The sequence below is a fragment of the Pinus tabuliformis genome, chromosome 4_1, assembly GCF_031772625.1.
Source record: "Pinus tabuliformis cultivar Carrire ecotype Pingquan chromosome 4_1, CPIR1, whole genome shotgun sequence".
NCBI classification, from domain to species: domain Eukaryota; kingdom Viridiplantae; phylum Streptophyta; class Pinopsida; order Pinales; family Pinaceae; genus Pinus; species Pinus tabuliformis.
In genome coordinates, this window is record NC_142303.1 from 865,379,526 (window position 1) to 865,401,598 (window position 22,073).

A 22,073-nucleotide genomic window follows, 5' to 3' on the forward strand; every position below is an offset into this window, starting at 1 on the left:
ATAGGGGTGAGACCACTCAATTATATTAGAGCGATGCATAGGTTGTTACCTCTTATCTTACCCCCCCCCCCCCAGCACCTCCAAAATTAGGAACACAAAAACCTTCAAAAAAAAAGTGCTCATTGAGTGTATCGCTATAGCCTTCGATGACAACGGTGCCAAAATGTTTAGATGGTTTAATCATCTTTTAATTTTACTGAACCACAATCATTTAATTGTCAACTAGGGTAAGTCATTTTATTTCATAGGTGTTTGCACTATCTTTGCTTATACATAACAGCCAGGGAAATAAATGAAAGAAATGTCATTGAACATAATTGGAGAACTTAAAGCACTCATGCAGAAATTAAAAAGACATTATATTGGAATTAAACACATTATTAATGAAAATGTATAAGCTGATTAAATATTGTAGTTCTAGCCAATCATGTGTAACATCATATAATGAATCTAAAAATAGAAGTGCATCTGTGCTACAATTTATATGACAACAATAATAAATCTACACTTAAAATATATAAAAGAAATGAATCTACTACTGATGTAATCCTTGCTAAAGAGGAGGGCCCTTCCTCCCTAGTAGGGTGTAGGGATAGAATGAAAAGTAGTTAAAAACACAACACGAGATCTATGTAAACATTACTAGATGTGTTCTGTATTTGAAAATCACTAAAATTTACCCTGGTTATTCATCCCAATAAGACATCACTTCATTCGATATTTAATAGAAAATAGCAAATAATATGTTGGAAAATATATTTCTCTTATAACCAGGGAAGGTGGCATTTGTGACATAAAGTTCATAGGTTAAAGAGAGAAAATGATCAAAAATAGGGAAAGAGGTGTCTAATATACGCTTAAAAACTGCATCCAACACATGTGTCCTTCACATTATTTATTTTTACAGACAATATAGACATATATATCCTTTGGTTGCATATACTCTTGGGTAATTTATTGGTATTGGTATGTATTCAAATTTGCTTTGTTTCTCATTCCATGGTGTTGGGTTATGCTAAGGTTATCCTCTTGACTGAATGATACTCTGAGGATAATTTACTTGACATAATGTTCTAAATGATGGTTAGCTTCAGTACTCCTATGTGCATATGCAAAAATTTCTTTCGTTATTTTTTGTCTTGTTTCTAGTAAGGGAAATGAGACACTATAACCAACTCTCAAATCGATTATAACATTGTAGTTCTTCAGTATCGATATTGATTAATTCTATACATGGTTATCTACTGATACAGTGTATGGTTCGCCCTCAACTTCATAAATTTTGATGAGTTTTTTATGTATTTCACAATATTCCGATTTCCTACTGTGTTAAGAGCAGTTTTCATCTTCGTTGCATAAATTTATTACATTCATTTTTCTCTTTATTGTACAAATTTTTACTGCTCGATTTCCTATGGGGGCGAGGATTTACCATGATTCTTAATCCCAAAAACATATAGTCTTAAATTTCTTCTCATTGGGGTTTGTTTCTCTTTTACAATTAAGGCTAGAAAGTCATAGCAGACTGTTATTGTCAATGATAACCTGATCTAGAACATTAGCCTTACCTTATGAGTATTTTCACAACATGACACAATCTAACCGCTATGCATTTGATATCACATATGTTTACCATTAAAATATTATATTTTTGGTTTCTATTTAATGTAGGTTCATATCCAAATTTTATGCATAAAGGAGAGAAGAAATCCTAGAGATAATAAACTTGTAAATTGATCTCTTACATGGGTGAAATTTGTTATTCCAAATATTTTATTGGTCAGTCATTCTTGAATACATACAACTCCTAGTTTAATATTGATCCTGTAGTATATGTGTTTATATACATCAGTTACTTTTCTCATTATAACATCTTTTCTCTACGATCACAGATTGTTATCATATAGAGAAAAGATATTTGTGGGTCTGCAATTGAATTTTGTTCCCTAATTTCAAAATACTAGTACATTTCAGAGTATTTCACTAGTTGAGTTATTGAAATATTTATGTCAAAAGCATTGTTGTAATATAAATAATCCTCCTCCTACAGACTAAAAGAATTTTAACACTGATGCTCATCGTTGTACCAAATATTGCATGTCATCATAGATTATCATTGCACAAAACAAAGAAACCTTTAATAACCTGCAATGATATAGCAAAATAAATCAGAGTCTAACGAGTAAGAAATAAATATGGCACACTAGAACATAGAACATTGTTTGCCTCCCAACCATAGAACTGCTTCTCCTCAGTTCACCCCCGAGCAGAGATTCATTTGCCAAGCTATCAACAACCTTGTTGATCCTTGCAATAAGCATTTTATGCCTTCCTTCCATGTGGGATTTTTCCTCAAGTGATGTCCCACTTTTGTGGTTTTATTTTCAACCAAAAGCTCGCTTTTATCCCCAATGGTGCTTTATGCCAATCCCAACTTAGCATTTATCTCCAGCTAAGCACTTAATGGATCTTTCTCTCCCATCCATTAAGTTTATCCAAAATTCTTTCTAGAATTCTTATCATGGAAAGGTTATCATATATAGAATCTCATCTGCAAGTGTTCAATTTTCAAGTGTTTCCAATTTATTACTCATTTATCAATAAAACATTTATATACATAATTATGTCATCATCTTCCATGGCTTTTTCTTTGTCATGATCGTTCAGTGTTAGCAAAAATAAAAATACTAATATCTCCAATAGAAGAGGGTAGTTACAATTCATGTAATAATTATTAATAATTAAATTAAAATTCTAAAATCCTTATTAAAAAATAACACCTCTATGTAACTAACAAAAACTTAGACTAAATCTTATAATCTTTTCACATAAATAATAATGATGATATAAAATTTCTAAATTATTTATTGAATAACTCAATTTTTATTAACAATTTAGAAAAAAAAAAAAAAAAAAAAAGATTATCTAATTAAAAAATATGTGAAATGATTTACTTTAAGTAAATAAGATACATATAATATAATGCAAAAGCTTAAAATATATATATAACAAAATACAAAAGTTTAAAAGAGATAACAACCATTTTGCCCAACCACCAAAGATAACCCCAATTAACACACACATAATTTCTTCATTTTTCTTATATAATATATAGAGTTTGCTCTTTTCCTCTTCATTTATTACTTCAATTAACTTACTTAATTGAGGTGAGAGGTTGATGTGTAAGTGTGTCTCCTTTCTTTAAAATAAAAATAAAAAATATGTTTTAACTAGAAAAATAATGTAAGCGATAGTATAAAAAAATTACAAGTAAAAAATTGTACGAGTAAGATGTTTAAATCTTATATTTTTAAAAAAAGAAATTATTTCTGTGCTTTTAATATAAGGTAAGTTTACCTAGCAACGAGTGCTCTCTTGGCTAAGAGCTCGTCTTCCTCGGACGTAAGGAAACAGGTTAACGGCCCAAGACCCAGAGGCATAGGACTGAAAGCCTGCTCCCTTACGGACCACCAGCAGGTTATTTCAGGTGGCGTGGTTTTCCTTGATAACAGTGATGTGTCAACTGACATTCGCGGATAGCAGCCAGAGATGGCTGTCCTCACTGTTGGTTTGACAAACTGAGTTTGATAGGTTTTTCCACCTTTTGAAAAAAAAAAAAAAGAAAAGAAAACAAAAACGAGTGGTCTCTTTCCATCTAAATTATATATCATGGCTATTTAAATCTGAAAACTTAGCTCCGAAATGTGCTGAACAATATTCATTAAATTCTTAATCATTAAAAATTCTTTTATTTTACACGGTTATCGCCTTCCATTCCTCATAATAATCATTAAATTATTAATTATTAAAAATTCTTTTATTTTACACGGTTATCGCCTTAAATTCCTCATAGTTAGAGCAACCTTTATAGGTAAATGCTTACGAATATGTCAATATTTACATAAATTTACGGTTTAGTTGGCTAATCAGTTCATAATGTAATTCGGTTAGATGTATGAAAAGCAATACATATCATCTTCATTGACAAACAAAGAATTGTGTTCAAACATATATGCGAAGCAGCATCAATCAATCCTATCACGTTGAGTTAATAACACAGAATAAACACAAAATGTCAAAACAGAGCATCACCTGGTCACAGAACAACAAACACTAAAAAGTTACTATTTTTTGAATTATTATAACGGAAATGTGGAGAGGCAATTATAAAATTAATAATATTGTGACTATTTTAAAAATTATTGTAACGCATCAAATAACATTGAAGGAAAAGCAGACAGGTAATTATAAAATTAAATAATAATGTTCCATCTTCAATATGGATTTCTGAAGGAGTCTAATTCAAGTAGACTGCAAACCTGCCCTCTTGTGGCTGTTTGTCTGGTCCAGCAGGAAATATTTGGACTTTAGGGCAACTAGTATTAATCCAATTGGTAAGATGTTGCGATATAAAAGGTTGTTTAACCATTTTAGTTTAAAAGCCTCACATTCTCCTAAGAAAATATGAAAACGTATAAAGCGCACTTTCCGCTCAAATATAAATCAATGCATGTTGAGATATTTTTGAAATATAAATTAACTTTGACTAACAGTGAAAAAACCTATTCATTTTAAGCTACGTAAGGATTACATGGGTGAGAGACATCAGAACAGAGGATGGGGAGATCGAAACTGATTGAGTACAAGTTTTACTTACAAAACGAAATCAACACAAAAATATTAATGGATTGTGGCTTATATACCTCACATCCCACAGAGGGCAAGGCGAACCTAGGAAACAACCATCCTTATCCAATAAGAGTTTGAACTACAAGTGGATTCAATGGATTTGGAAAGATATGAGTAAATTTCTTAAGTATATTGGATTTTTTTTTCCTAATTAAAAAATATTGTATTCTAAAGTGAATTTGAATTTAAACTTGATAATTACGCTTTCAACATCTTACCACTGTAATTAGTTACTTTCCCTATCTCTTTAACAATGTTTACCCATTCACTGTGTGCTTAAACTAAATTCAAATTCAAACTTGATAACTATGTTCTCAATATCTTGCCACTGTAGTTAGTTACTATCCCTATCCCTTTAATAATGTGTACCCCTTTACTATGTGCATAAACTAAATTCAAATTCAAACTTGATAACTACCATTGTAGTTAGTTACTATCCCTATCCCTGTGATGATATGTACCCCTTTACCGTGTGCTCTCATCACATGACGTGCTACTCACCAACCATAGCAAAAATTACCTTAGGTCTAAGTGCTTCCGATGATATATTTGTCGAGTTAAAATCCAAACCTTGTGGTTTTCCCATTTTGTGTTAGATTCTCATGTATCTTGTACATATGTAAAACCATGAAATCTCCCTCAATTGAAAATCCAAACATTGGGTTTCTGATTTTGTGTGTTAGATTCTCAAAATGCAAAGCAATGTTAGATATATTTTTAGATGAATTGTATGTTTGTCAATGTCAAAGTGACGCATTGCCCATTGATATGTTACAAATTGTAGAGAGAGTCTTCAACCCATGTTCCCGTGTTTCATTCAGCGAGTCTCTCTCATGCATAACTGACCTGGAAAGCCATCCGTCCTCAGCATCAACTTCCGAAGTTTGATTGATTCTTTCCCTACATCAGATTCAATGTACAAAGCAATCCTCCCTTCCATTGGCATTGTCTTAAATTCAACAATCTGCATTGCATTCTATTAATTTTCTTTGCCCATTTGACATCAAGAAAATCATCTATACCGATTCTTGTGTAGAAATCTTTTTTGACTTGGTCCACATAATAACAACAGATCAGTTGCATGGTTTAAAGGAGACAGTAGCTTTGTAAATGTGTTAGAAAACTTGCACAGATGAATCTAGCTAGTAAAGGTTGAACACACAGCTTTGCAGAGCAAAAACACTAAAAGAATCAAAAGAACAAAAAAGAATGATTGATTCAGAAAATAGGTTAAAATGCTCATGATATAGAATTACTAGGTGAATATCCCAAGGTAATGCACCATAGTGGTGATCAATGAGAGGACTCAACACCTACAACAAGTTCCGGAGAGAACTAGCCAACTGTGGAGTGAAAGGAGGAGCAAATTAGGGATTAGATCATGCAGAAGAACTAGCCGGTTGTGAAGTGAAAGGAGGAGCAAATCACGGAGTAAATCATGCAGAAGAACTAGCCAGTTGTGGAGTGAAAGGAGGAGCAAATCAGGGAGTAAATCATGCAGAAGAACTAGTTAGTTCCGGAGTGAAAGGAGGAGAAAATAAGGGAGTAAATCATGCAGAAAGGATCTTTCATGTAGTCCCATGCTCTAACTAAGTGTCCGCATGTGCCAGTAATGAAGGTCCTGGGCGTGTAGTACCTCCAACACCCCCCATGAACACCACTATGGGGAAAAATAGAAAATGGTCCCTGGCAACTAAGGCCAAAGGTCACCCAAACTATAGTGCAAATTGTACTAAAATTGAGGAAAGAGGGAAAACCTTGTGGGAAAAATCCCCACTCAAAATACAACGTAATCAAAAGAAAAGAGCAAGAAAAGATAGTTGCTAAGCAACTGTGTCCTTCACTTGAAGACAATCGCACAGAGAGTGAAACTTCTGCTCAGTGAATGTCTTGGTGAACATGTCTGTAGTCTGTTCTACTGAAGGATAGAACTGCAAACCAATGACCCGATCACGTACTAAGTCTCTGATGTAGTGCATATGGATCTCTATGTGCTTTGTTCGCTGCCACTATACTAGATCCCTGGAAAATTTCAGAGTACTCTGGTTGTCACACCACATGACAGTGGGTTGGTGGAATTGGACACCCAACTCAGTGAGGAAGTGTTGTAGCCACAGAGCCTGAATGGTGATGTTGACTACTCCTCTGTACTCAACCTCAGCTGAAAAGAGAGCAATAGCAGCATGCTTCTTTCTTGACCAACATATAGGGCCAGACCCTAGACTGAGTGAATATCTGGAGGTGGAATTGTGATCAATGTTGTCGCCCACCCATTTAGAATCTGTGAATCCAAGGAGATTCAAAGCAGTGCCTGCTGCATAGTGAATCCCGAAGGTGATGGTGCCCTACACATATCGGAGGATGCGCTTGGCAGCATTCTAGTGTAGCTCATGTGGTTCCTGCATGTATCTAGAAATCGCCCTGCATATGAGAGATCTGGTCTGGAGTGGGTGAGGTACAGTAAGCTCCCTACTAGCTGTCGGTAGAGAGTACTGTCAACTAATGGAGTTTCACCTCCATCCTCAAGGCGGACCCTAGACAAAAAAGGATTCAATGCTGGCTTGCAGCTAGTCATGTGAAATCTCTCGAGGAGTTCTTGTGCATACTTAGCCTGAGAGAGTTTAATGCATGTGGCATCCTAGCCAATCTCAAGACAAAGAAAGAAGTGTAATGGACCCATGTTTGTCATCAAGAACCTATCATGCAAGGCCCTCTTGACTGCAGCAATGGTTGAAGCTAAGCTGCCGGTGATCAGGGGATCATCCACATACAAAACTAAGATAAGAAGAGAATCATGTGTCCTGAGCATGTAAACATTTGGATCAGACTTACATCTTTCGAAGTTTTGTGATAAGAGAAAAGAATCCATCTTCACATACCAAGCTTGCGGGGCCTGCTTAAGGCAATAGAGAGACCTCCTCAGTCTGCAGACCAAAGATGAATCCTCAATGAAACCATGTGGTTGCTCCATGTAGATCACCTCAGATAGGTCTCCATGAAGAAAGGCATTCTTCACATCGATCTGATGTACTTCCCACCCCTGGGTAGCCACAATGGCAAGTGCAAGGCATATAGAATCCATCTTTGTTACTCGAGCAAAGGTCTCATCATAATTAATGCCATGCACTTGCTGGAAGCCTTTGGCTACTAGCCTGGCTTTCTATCTGGTGATTTTCTCATCTGCAGCACTCTCAGTCCTATAGACCCACTTGCATCAGACAAGTTTCCTTCCTGAAGGAAGGGGGACCAAATCCCAGGTCTGGTTCTCAAGGATGGAGTTATACTCCTCCTCCATGGCGAACTCCCAAGGGGGATGCCCAACAGCCTCAACATAAGACTGTGGATCAAAAGACTGAGCTAGATGACAATGTCGAGATGGCATTGGTTCAGTGGTAGTGAGGGCAAGACGAGGCTCAATAAACTTTGAGCTAGTCATCCATGGATCAGAATTATCCCCCATAAGACCATTTCTCGTAGTTGGGTGGTCTTGTGCATATATCTCACTTAAGCTCCTTGTTCTCTAATTTTATGACAGGGGAAGTTGATTGACTGTTGGAAGCCTGATCTAGGCTTGGATGTGGACCATCATATGCATGCATTGGATTTGTATCTGAAGACTCTGTCTCTGCATCTACGTGCTCTACCTCGGCATCTACATGCTCTGTATCTGCATCTGCATGCTCTACCTCGGCATCTACATGCTCTGTATTTGCATCTGAGTGTACTGAATCATCATCTCGGACATGAGTTAGATAAAAGGTGTCTGCATGCAGCAATTGAGGTGCATGTAGAGACTTTCCTCAAATTTGACACTTCGCTCAATGATGAGCTTGTCCGTAGAGGAAATCAGGAGTCAGTTTCCCTTCACACCATCAAGGTATCCAACAAAGATGCACTCAATGCTCTGTGGATCAATAGCTTTCCTCTTTTCATAGGGGATCCTGGCCCATGCTCGAGAGCCAAAAACATGGAAGTGCGTGACCTCCAGTTTAATGCTGCTCCAAGCCTCAAAGGGGGTCTGATCCTTGACAGAGCTATGAGGAGATCTATTCTGGATGTAGTTAGCACAATTAAGTGCTTTAGCCCATAGCTTATGAGGTAGTGACTTAGCATGCAACATGCAAGAAGCCATCTTTTTGAGAGATCAGTACTTTCTCTCAGCAACTTCGTTCTGCTGTGGAGTGTATGAAACTGTGTGCTGCAACTGTATGATGGACTCAAGGCAAAGGTCTTGAAGTGTTGTGTTAACATATTCCCCCCCATTATTTGTACAGAGGGCTTTGATCTTTCTCTCTCACTACGTCTCAACTAGTGCTTTGAATCTTGAAAGTGCGCAAAAACTTCACATTTGGCCCTGAGAAGATACACCAAAGTATACCATGAGAAATCATCAATAAATGTAAGCACAAACCTTTCTTTGTTGATGGAATGATGAGGAAAAGGCCCCATGAGATCACTATGGATCAGATCTAGAGGGGAGGATGCTCTGTGAGTCTTGCTGGTGTCAAACTTTTCTCTAGGATGTTTGCCAAGGACACACCCTTCAGAAACTCCTTTAGATAAATTGATATTTGGCAAGCCTTCCACCATCTCATGCTTGCTTAGTTGCTGCATATACTTGTAATTTAAGTGACCAAACCTCTCGTGCCAAAGCCTACTACTATCATCAGCATGTGTAAGCAATAAGGAGGATTTAGATTCAATAAATTTAAAAAATGTATATAGTCTAGCTCCATTGTTTACCTCATCGGTTGCAATTTTGGAGCTGTTATGTAGGTCATATATGTTCACTACATCTGGAGTGAATTCCACTCTCTTTCCAGTGCCGAAATGAGTGATCTGATAAACTAAAAGTAGGTTAACCGAAAGTTTTGGAACATGAAGCACATATTCAAAGCTTCCGTGTAAAGGTTCCACTCTACCTCTTCTGGTGACCTCAATAGGTGAGTCATCTCCCATGAGGATGGGAGGTCCTTTGCATGCATCCAAAGAGGAGTAGACTTCCTTTGCAGTAGCCATATGATGTGATGCACTAGAATCTATAATCCATGCATCAGGGGAAGGGTTAATTACAACTAAAGCATGAAAATTGTTACCTTTCTCGTGTGGTGGATCCTTAATTTTCTTCTTGGCGCCCTGAGGGATGTGATCCCCAAGGTTGTGCTTCTGAAGGATTTTTGCCATTTGGTCAACTTGTTTCTTTAGGTAGGAGGATTTTGGATGTAATCCTAGGTTACGGTAGGTGCACTTGTCTCCTTTCTTTCCTTTCTCATTTCTGGAGCTGGAGGAGTCATTAAAGGGATTGTTGTACCCTTCCTTCATTCGATGGGAATGTGCTTTTCCCTCGTCTTTCTGCTACTAATTTTTCTGATTTCAATCATATCTGTGATTTTTATTGTGGTTGTCATGCACAGCAAGTTCATGTGCTTTTGGAGATTTGATTTTCCCCATGCCAATGAGTTTATCTTGCTCAAAAGTGAGGGACTCCATGAACTCTTTGAGAGAAGGCGTAGTATAGGATTTACTTGTTGCGAGCCTTACTAAATGAAATGTAGACACAAAGATGGAGAATTCTGGTCTAAGCTTTGACATAATAGAGAGAAATTGGTGACTCTCCTCCTTGGATTTGCCAATTCCACAACCCTTGAGTTGTAGCAATAGATCATTATATTTGGTGAAGAAGCCTTGAATTCTGTCATAGTTCCGTGGATCCAATGAGAGCAGCTCCACTTTGAGTAGATGTCCTTTCATCTCATCCTATTTCCCATAGAGTTATTCAACCTTTTTCCAAATCTCATTGAGAGTATTGCAGGAAGATAAATGAAATTGCAACTTTGGGGAGATGCACATGCATATGGATCCTTGGGCCTCATCCATGCAGTTGAGGTACTTGGATTTCTCTATGGCTGAAGTGTTAGGATATTCTGACACATAGGAAATCGTTAAGTTCAACTTGGTCTAGTATAGAGTTAGGTATAGAGTTAGGTAAAGTGTGTTTCTTTACCGTTGTACATTTTGTAACTTACAATCCGACGGTCACGATATGTAGTGATCCGACGGTTCACTCTCTCCTCGGTATTACCGACACTTGATCCGTGGCTTGACACCCGATTGGTCCATGAGTTCTATTTAAAGCGCATGGAGGGTCATTGTTCGGGTAATCTGTGCATGAGAGAAGCTTATGTAAATTTTCATTCTTTGATTAATAAATTGCCTGTAGTAGCCACGTTGGTGCAGGCTGTGGACTGTTTCCCTCTTTGAGGGTTTTAACCACGTCAAAAATACTGGTGTATTGATCTGTGATCTGGTTGTGAGCGGTGTCCTTTTGGTGTTCTTTCTGAGGAACTTACCCTGTAAATTCCTACATGGTATCGGAGCTATTTGAGGGCCGCGTCCGTTGGTGATCCAAATCTGAAGCCGGTAGAACTGCATCCGACTGTCGTTTCCTAGATCTGCTGTTTCTGACTGCTTTCGGGCCGACAAGACTGCTCTATTGTGTTCGGAGCATCTGTTCCACTGAGGAACCCCTTTCGTTTCACGCGAAAAGGTTTCCGGTAGCCCTAGTTGTGTCATTTTTTCAGATCGGGAGGTATACAGTGTTTATTTGTAGTTTACTGTTATTTTCTCTCTACTTATTTCGGTTTCGGTTTATTGAGCTTTTTTATCTAACCGGATCTATACCTTTCATTTCTGCGTATGCTCTTTGCCCTGCGACTCTGTGCGATCTGGGAAAATCAGAAACAGAAAGGAAGGATTTTTCTCATGCGTATGCTCTTTTCCCTGCGCCTTAGGGTGATCTCGGAAAATCAGAAACATTGAGAAAAATATTTAGTTTCCAGCCAAAGCTAACTTTGAGCCGCAAGGTTCATTTTTGAAAATATCTAGTTTTTTGGCTAAAGCTAACCTCGAGCCATAAGGTTCGTTTTCTTTGCATGTCCGTGTTGGGTTTTGTGTTTTGTGTTTTGTAGGGAAAAAGAGCTTTCTCAAGGCAAGCACACAAACCAAGCCCCCCCCCTCTCTCTCTCTCTCTCAAATTTTTTGTATAGATCAATTGGTTCAAAGCTATTTTAAGAGAGTAGAGGTCTTGGGTTCAAGTCTCCATTTTGTGGGGGCGGATTTTTTCATTCCCGCACATTCGCGCACTTTGCCGGCAACTTCAACAATTTTTTTTCAAAAAGCCATAACTTCTTCATCCCGAAGCCTTTTTCAGAGCCGTTTTTTTTAAAATAGCCTAATTTTTCGAGATCTATCCATTGGAACACTTACTTTCAGCATCTTCAGCTTCAGTTTTTTTTTAAATGGAAAGTCCATGCCAAGTCATTCTTGACAGCACTAACTACTTCCAATGGATATCCTACATGGAAGATTTACTTAGAAGTAAAGGTCTCTACAGAATAGCCACAGGCCAAGAGAAGAAACCAAAAGATGAAGACAAGGCTGCAAAATGGGAAAATAGACAAGATCAAGCACGTGGTTTGATAGGGATGTCTATTTCTCCTGATCTTAGATTCCATATTGCAGAACTTGAAACTCCTCATGAAGCATTGGAACAAATCACTAAAGTTTTTGGGATTAAAAATGAAATTAGAGCCCATCAACTTGAAAATGAGTTGCTTACATTGGATCCTAATAATTTTTCTTGCATTGAAGATTTCTTGTCCAAATTCAAGACCCTTAGATATCTCTTGGAAGGTGTTAAGGTTAAGAAAGAAGATAGTAACCTTATTTATTCCATCCTTACTAAGTTGGGACCAGCCTACTCTGTATTTGTTTCCACCTTCCATTCTACAAGGGAAGCTTTCATTTGTCAAGGAAAAGACTACAAGGCCCCTTCCTTTGACTCTTTTTGTGATTCTTTAATAAGAGAACAAGAAAAACTCTTACACCTTGGTCTTCTTAATCTTGGAAACTCTTCCAAGAAAGCGTTAGCCGCCCAGCAGCAACCAAATTCAAAGAATCCTAAGAAGTCATATCCTAAAAAGAATGGTCCTAAACCAAACAAGGGTCCTAAGCAAACTCACCCTCAAAATGAAAGATCATTTCAGCAAAATGATAAGAGCAATAAAAACAAATGGAAGAAGACTGATAGACATTGTAACTTTTGTAATCGAGATGGCCACTTAGAATCTAAATGCTTTAAGAAGATGGAAGCCTTGGAAGCCGCAATGAAGAAACATAACATCCATGTGGAGCATTCTTCAACTTCAACTTCAACTTCATCTTCAGGAATGGCACTTTCTGCATGTCATTGTCAATCATCTCAGTCTGGTTATGCATTAAATGTATCTTCTTCTTCTCATTCTCATGAGTGGCTCATTGATTCTGGAGCCTCTTATCACATGGCCAAAAAAAAAGCCATGTTTTCTTCTTTAAATGATTGTAACACCAAAAATATATATGTTGGTGATGATAGATCTCTTAATGTTGTAGGGACTGGAACTGTTCATCTAGACAATGGTCAGTTTAATGATGTATTATGTGTTCCAACCTTATCCTGCAACCTTCTATCTGTATATCAGATAACTCATTCAGGTGAAGGTAAAATTGTTGAATTTTCACCTCATGATGTTGTAATCAAGGATCTGAGAGATCCTAAACAGATTCTAGCTACTGGTATTGCTGATGATTCCACAAGGTTGTATAAGTTTCACAACTTTGGGTCATCAAATCTTCCCTCAGTATTTGTTGCTCATAATGATGAAGTGAGCAAACTTTGGCATGAGCGATTTGGTCACTTAAACTATCGCTCCCTTCAACATCTATGTAAAGAAAATATGGTGACAGGTCTTCCTATGGTATCTTGCAGAGATGGTGTTTGTTCCGGATGTGTACTCGGAAAACATCATCGGGACAGTTTTGAAAAACGTGCCTCTTGGCACGCCTCAGCCCCTTTACAGCTTGTGCACAGTGATTTATGTGGTCCACTTCCTGTTGCTTCATTCTCTGGCTGCAAGTATTTCTTAACTTTCATTGATGATTTCTCCAGACGCACTTGGGTATACTTCTTAAAACTCAAGAGCGAAGTATTTAACACATTTTTGGCCTTCAAAACCTTTGTTGAAAAACAATCTGGACATCAAATTCTTAAGCTAAGAACTGATAATGGTGGAGAATATGTTAAAAACACATTCATCAACTTTTGCACCGAAAATGGAATTCAAATGCAACATACTGTTCCATACACTCCACAACAAAATGGTGTAGCTGAAAGGAAAAATCGCACCTTAAAGGAAATGGCTAATTGTATGCTGCAATCTAAAGGACTCAGTCTTAGTTTTTGGGCCGAAGCAATTAATTGTGCAAATTATATAATAAATCGCACTCCTACTAAGGTTCTAAAGAATATCACTCCAGAAGAAGCTTGGAGTTCCATTAAACCAGATGTAAGTCACTTTCGTGTTTTTGGAAGTGAAGCATGGGCCCATATTCCAGATGAAAAGCATAAAGCTTTAGAACCTAAGAGTGAGAAATGTACTTTTGTTGGATATTCTGAAGATGTAAAAGGTTATAGACTTATTCCATTTAAGTCCAAAAATGTTATCATTAGAAGAGATGTAAAATTTGATGAAAATAAATCGGCCTGCGAGCCTAGTCCGGCGGATGTGCCACCTCTTCCTATCTCTTCTACTTTTGAAAATATTTCTTCTTCAGATGATGAAAGTGAGGATGACAATCCTCCCCCACCTTCTCAGGATCCTCAACTTCCAAGATGGGTCCGTGCTACTCAGGATGCAGCAGGTGATCTTGCCGGTGATCCTACAGATCAACGACGTACACGTTCTCAGTTTGAAAGAGCCTCTTCTTTACTGGCTCAAGCTCCAGTAAATCATGATCCTGACACTTTTGCAGAAGCTTCAGGCCATCCACATTGGGAAGCAGCTATGAATGAAGAATATCATTCATTGTTGGCAAATGATACATGGGATCTTGTTCCTCTACCAAAGGGACGCAAACTTGTTAGATGTAAATGGGTTTACAGAACCAAGTATGGACCAGATGGAAAAGTTGATAAACATAAAGCTCGTCTTGTTGCTAAGGGCTTTTCACAGGTTGAAGGCATTGACTACACTGAAACCTTCTCCCCTGTTGCCAAAATGAACTCTATCCGCCTTGTTCTTTCCCTTGCTGCCTCTTTAAAATGGGAAGTCCATCAGATGGATGTTAAATCTGCCTTCTTGCATGGGGACTTGCATGAAGAAATCTATATGGAACAACCCATTGGCTTCATCCAAACAAACTCCAGCCTTGTATGTCGACTTAAGAAATCTCTTTATGGTCTCAAGCAAGCTCCTCGGGCTTGGTATGCCAAAATGGATAGCTTTCTTTTAGAATCTGGCTTTTCTAGGTGTTATTCTGATAATACTGTCTACACCAAGAAAGTGGGCAACTCTCTTATCATCCTTGTTCTTTATGTTGATGATCTTATTCTTACTGGTAGTGATCCCAACCTTATAAACCATGTGAAGTCCAGCCTTAAAAAGAAATTTGAAATGACAGACTTAGGACACTTACACTATTTTCTCGGTCTTCAAGTCTTGCAATCCAAGGAGGGTATTTCCCTTTCCCAGTCCAAGTATGCTTGTGATATTCTTCGTCATTTTCACATGGAAGACTGTAAGCCAGCCCCTTCTCCCTTTCAGTCTGGAGTCAAACTTTCAGTCTCTTGTACTTCTCCTGAAGTTGATGCTACCTTATACCGTCAACTTGTAGGAAAACTCTTGTATTTAACCCATACTCGTCCTGACCTTTCCTTTGCTGTTGGCCTTGTTGCTCGTTTTATGAAAAACCCCCGTGAAAGTCATTGGAAGGCAGCTAAAAGAATACTTCGTTATGTTCGAGGTACAGTACAGTTTGGGATTCATTACAGTGCCAAAGCAGCTCCTCTATTAGTTGGTTTCACTGATTCTGATTGGGCTGGTGACCCTGATGATCGGAAGTCTACTGCCGATTATGTCTTCACTCTTGGTTCAGGACCTATTACATGGGCTTGTAAGAAACAGGCTGCCATTTCTCTTTCGTCAGCAGAAGCAGAGTATCGTGGTGCCGTGGAAGCTAGTAAGGAAGCCTTGTGGCTTCGTCAGATCCTATCAGAGTTTGGCTTTGAGCAGCAGCATCCAACCACACTTTGGTGTGATAATCAAAGTGCAATTCAGCTATGCAAAGATCCAGTCCAACATCAGCGCAGCAAACACATTGAACTACACATGCACTTCATCAGAAAGCTCATTCATGACCATGTTCTTGAAGTGCAATATTGTTCAACAGATGATCAGGTTGCAGACATCTTCACAAAGGCTCTCACAGAGGCGAAGTTCACTAAACTTCGATATATGCTTGGAGTTCAGGAAGTTGTCACTAAGGGGGGATAGGCTCTAGTGCCTCCTTCCTTCTCCTATTGTGTCATATTTGTAAATCCTTCAATCCTATCCCAAGTTGTTCTTAAGGGGGGATGTTAGGATATTCCGACACATAGGAAATAGTTAAGTTCAACTTGGTCTAGTATAGAGTTAGGTATAGAGTTAGGTAAAGTGTGTTTCTTTACTGTTGTACATTTTGTAACTTACAATCCGACGGTCACGGTATGTAGTGATCCGACGGTTCACTCTCTCCTCGGTATTACCGACACTTGATCCGTGGCTTGACACCCGATTGGTCCATGAGTTCTATTTAAAGCGCATGGAGGGTCATTGTTCGGGTAATCCGTGCATGAGAGAAGCTTATGTAAATTTTCATTCTTTGATTAATAAATTGCCTATAGTAGCCACGTTGGCGCAGGCCGTGGACTGTTTCCCTCTTTGAGGGTTTTAACCACGTCAAAAATACTAGTGTATTGATCTGTGATCTGGTTGTGAGCGGTGTCCTTTTGGTGTTCTTTCTGAGGAACTTACCCTGTAAATTCCTACATGAAGTGGGTTCCACTTCTGCAGCCATGGTAATCCTATACAACCCTTTCTGAAGAAGGTATCGAGCCATTTGGTCCTTCCATTCATGATATTTGTATGGTGTTAGGATCGATGCTTTGGGAAACTCCATTTTTCTGTCAATCCTCAATCTATAAGCTGTAATACCTGCAAAATAAAGTATTGGTGCACCTTTTATCTAGCAACCTGTGGGCCTTGATACCATGTAAATGTGTTAGAAAACCTACACAGATGAATCTAGCTAGTAAAGGTTAAACACACAACTTTGCACAGAAAAAACACTAAAAGAATCGAAAGAACAAAAAAGAATGATTGATTCAGAAAATAGGTTACAATGCTCATGATATATCATTACTAGGTGAAGATCCCAAGGTATGCGCCATAGTGGTGATCAATGAGACGACTCAACACCTACAGCCAGTTCTCGAGAGAACTAGCTAGTTGCGAAGTGAAAGGAGGAGAAAATCAGGGAGTAGATCACACAGAATAACTAACTAGTTCTGGAGTGAAATGATGAGCAAATTAGGGAGTAAATCATGCAGAAGAACTAGCCAGTTATGGAGTGAAAGGAGGAGCAAATCAAGGAGTAAATCATGCAAAAATGATCTTGCATGTAGTCCCATGCTCTAACTAAGTGTCCGCGTGTGCCAATGAAGAAGGTCCTAGGTGTGTAGTACCTCCAACAAGCTTTTGGAATCCACCGTGACAAAGTAGGCGAGTTTAGGATACTCGAATATATATCTACGTTAGGACTTTTCCAGCATTTTTCATAGACTATCAATAGTTTAAAAGATGGGGGAGTTGGATTATTTAATAGGTCATCAATAGTTTAAACGAGTTACACAGTGACCTTTTCAATTAGGGTAAAAAAGGATGTGGAAAGAAATAGTTTTATCTCTCTGCGCTTTATAGAAAAATAATTTTAATAATATTTTAAATTATAAATAAGTATTTAAATTAGAATAAAAATTTATATTAATAGATTGCATTTTTAACAGTTATTTCCTTATAGAAGTTAAAAAATTCATTAAATTATCAATTTAAATCATTATTATTATTGATTAATGATAAAAAGAATAAATATATAAATAAATTCTTAACTATAGAGATTCGTTTTTACTTTTTCATAAGTCTTTTTTTTCTGAATAAGCTTTGTTACAATGTCATGGCTAACTAAAAATGTTAAAAAACATGACTAATTTGCAAATAAATTTAAAATTTTCAGACCAATTTGTATATATTATTAGAATATTCTACAAAGTTTAAATCCCTACAATCCATGTTACAAATCACCATGGGGAAGGCCAAATATGAAGGATAAACATTGAATGCATATATTATTCACATTATATACATTTTATAATACATTAAAGTGACCACTGGGTTCCATATTCCAAGTTCTCATCGACTCCCTTTGACTGCTCACATTCCACACCAAACCTTAGAGGATTAGATGTCCAATAGACTCCCTCTAAATCCAAAGGGATATGTATGAGTCCATGGAAAGAGCTGTAATACAAAATGTGCAAAATACATGGCAGCACTAAGCTCAATGTGTTCACATAAGGTAGTGGTTAAAGGATGACCACCAATAGTGGAACGCTTAGTGGAGTACCCGCAACTCTTCCAAATTTGACAAGAAGTTGAACACTTCTACTAGAGGAAGTTCTCCTAATGCTTTTAAGAGGGAGACCTTCAACATGGAAAATGGAGGTCTACATCCTGCATGAAAAGGGAGAACCTCAACCTGAAAATGGAGGTCTCAACGTGAGGTGGTTTAAGGATGACTCCTAACTCTCGATTGCTTAGTGAAATTCCTGTAAATCTTCCAAAATTGGCAAGAAGGTGAAGATTTATGCAAGAGCAACTCTCCCCAATTCTTTGAAGAGGGAGAAGCTCAACCTGAAAAGGAAGGTCTCACCCCAAATAGATGGTTTAAGGCTGACCACCAACCAAAGAGATGTTGAGGGGCATCTTTGTCTCTCACTACTTTGAATCTGATATGGCAAGTTGTGGCTTAGGCTCACTTGATGTGGCTTTGAAACTTGTATATGACCATCACTTCCCCCCTATTAGATACAAGGTGAGAAGTTGGAGAAAACTCAACTGCAATACTGTTCAATACTCTAGAACAAATTATGTTATATCACTGGAATATCTTATTCGTTGTTGAAGACCAGTGCCAAAATGAATCATGCCAAGAAGCGATCCATCCAAGGTCAATCTTTGTTACTGCAAGAGTTTTGTTTTTGAAGCATCTATTTGAAGAATGAGTGGTTTTATCAAAGTGCTTACGTGGATGTATATCAAAACAATGATCGTTCATATGGCCAACCCAATCACAATGTTGGAATTTCACATTATGTTGTTGTTGTTGTTGTAGAAGAGGAACATAATGTGGAATAATTGAAGGTGCAGTGCCATGAAGAAATCCAGCACTCTGAAATTTGATGGACTTTGAGTAATCTAGAATCTGGAAGGGCACCTCCTTATCATATCGAAGACATGTTCTTATCTTGTTTTTGACAAGCTTTTCCCAAGGTCTAATGATTCGCATGGGAAGTGCAGGTTGTATTTTTGCTTCTGCATGCAAATATGCTCTTGCACTAGGCACTGAATGTGAATCAACCTCAACTTTACATTCTTGGGGTCAATGGGAGTATGTCTTAACTTTTTGAACAGAAACAAGTTCAGAATGATGACTGCACTATTGTGATTCTTCTTGCTTAAGTTGAGACTCTAACTACAAAATCTCAATCTTTTCCTTTGCATTTTGCAAACATATTTGAATGTCAACCACGGTGGTTTTGTTGATTTTGGTAGTGTCACTAATAATATATTGTATCAATGTTTCCAAGGACTCAAATACTTTATAAAAGTTGGCCATTTTCCAAACAACTCAAGCTAAAGAAATGAAGGGTGTTAGCTTCAACAGCTAATGCACCCATTTACAATGTAAACAACTTGTGAATATTCTTCAGTTTGGATGGATTTTCAAAATCAATGTGCCATCGATTTAGTAAAAAACATAAAACTAAAATGTTGAATATAGCATAAATGGGCCATTGATTTAGTAAAAAACATAAAACTAAAATGTTGAATGTAGCACCTCCAGACTAAGAAAAATGTCGACTATACCTCTAAGATTGCGAAAAGTGATAATGATAGTATCATTACTTGCTATTCAGCGTTTTCTGATGCCAGAAAATATAACATATCTATGGTGAGGGGTTAATAATTCTTTGAAGCTTCTTGAAAGTGATACAAACACACTCTTCCTATCTTAATTTAATGGCTTTTCCATCACTTTTGACCATAAAAAGAATGATCAAATATCAGTTCCTCCATCTATTTAGTAGAGCTAGTTTACCAAACAAACTCTACACAGAGGCAGTTGATATCGTTGGTCCTATAGAAATCGACGTTCATGCCTGTTGTATAATATTCTTCATTGGAGTTCATCCGCTATTGTTACCATTACTGCTTTTTTTTACTAGCCGTTACTTGTGCCTGCAAAACCTCGAATGCAAATCATATTGTTGCTACATTTTACTAGCATTTACTTGCGCCTGCCAAAGTATTGTTTGGGTAATGCGATCACAGGAGTAATAACTGTGCGTATGGGTATGATGCCTCAACGGGAGTGATCGTGTGTAGATGCAGTCACGATGCCGCAACAGTCATGTTGGGAGGAACGAGAGTCGGGTTTATGCGATGCAACGCCACCATAATCAATATGCGTAGTAGGGAGAGCATCGTTATATATTATAGATAGAGGGAGGCATTTTGTTTAAAGAAGCGTTCACAGTCACAGTACCGAATACCAAAAACGCAATGTGAAAACCGGCTTCAGGCCTGCATTATATATTAATAAAAAACCAGTGGTAGAGCATGTAACGGATAAGCATAATGGCAGCGGATTTGTAATATATTCAACGTATCACAGTTACGATACCTGGTATCATTCAGCACAATATTCTATTAAAACGTAGTGGATTCGTTGACCAACTTATGGTGATAAGCCAGTGTTATACCAAGCGTTATATGAATATTATGCAACGGAGACGCCAACGACTAAATAAAAAACGCATCCAATTGGAAAGTTACATATGGAAGTTGTGAGGAGTACTGGACTCTGGTATGGTGGTATCGCAGGACCAAGGGACCGGAGTGTGAACTGGAGTGGTAAGGAGTGGAGTGTGAACCGGGAGTCGAGGGTGCGGGAATCAGAGGAGGGAATATTGCAGGGGAGCGAGTAGTGGTATATTGTAACGAAACTACGCAGTGGTATATGGAATCGGGTGTAGCATGGACCTACGAATAGTCACACTGGAGCCACGATTTGTAAGCCCAACATATAACTAGAGGCACGATATAGTTAAGTCCGACACGTAGCGCCAAACCACGATTTGGACAGGCGGTTTGGAGAGCCACGAATGGTGGTTCCAGGCCACCATACTTCCGCTTCAACGGAGATGACAACGCACAGGCCGAGGATGAATGTTCCAATCAGAGCGGTATGCGTATGGTGCACACTACCAATGGGAGCGGTATTGTTGTCATTGGTTCGCTGGTTATGACACAAATGGAATTCTTGCACAGCACCTCCAGGCAGCGTAGCAACTTGCTCCAGTCTTCACAGAAGGCTTAGAAAATTTGATTCTTCAACAATTACAATAGAATGCAGTCTCGACCAATGCACCAACAACAATGCATAAAATTCTGGTCGACCAATGCATTCAACAACAATGCATAAAATTCTCGAGAGAGTATACATGGCCGATTGTCACCTCAAAGGAGCAACGCCAAATAAAGTTTTGGGTATTCACAATGCCTGAGATGCCTTCCCCTGAACAGGCTCTATGGGTTCACTCCATTACGACGCTGAAACCTAGTATTTGTGACTTCAACGAATAGTTTTATGGTTCTCCCTCACCAACACCATTTCAACTAGATTTGAAGGGTATGTAGAAGAGTAATGGATGAGAGAGGCAGTCTTGAGGAATGCCACGGATTTATCACTAATTTATGGACTGCATGCAAGCTAACATATGCATATTTGGTAAACTGCGGAGTGGTAGATAGAGAATTGGAGGGAATGTTAGGCACCTCCTAAGCAAGCTAGAGTGAAAGAAGATTAGACTAACACTTATTTAAGGAGCAGTTCAAGCTAAATTGGGCATATGAAAACCTTATGCTATGATACCAGGTTAGAAATCATCATGGCTAAGACCAAATATGAAGGATAAACATTGAATTCATATATTATTTACATGATATACATTTTATAATGCATTGGACTGATCGTTGGATTCCATATTCCAAGGTCTCTTGGACTTCCTTTGATTCCTCCCATTCCAAATCAACCTTAAAGGATTAGGTGTCTAGCAATCCACCTAAATAATTAAATTAAAATGTAAAAACTCTATTCCAAAATAAACATACCTATCAACAAAATTATCA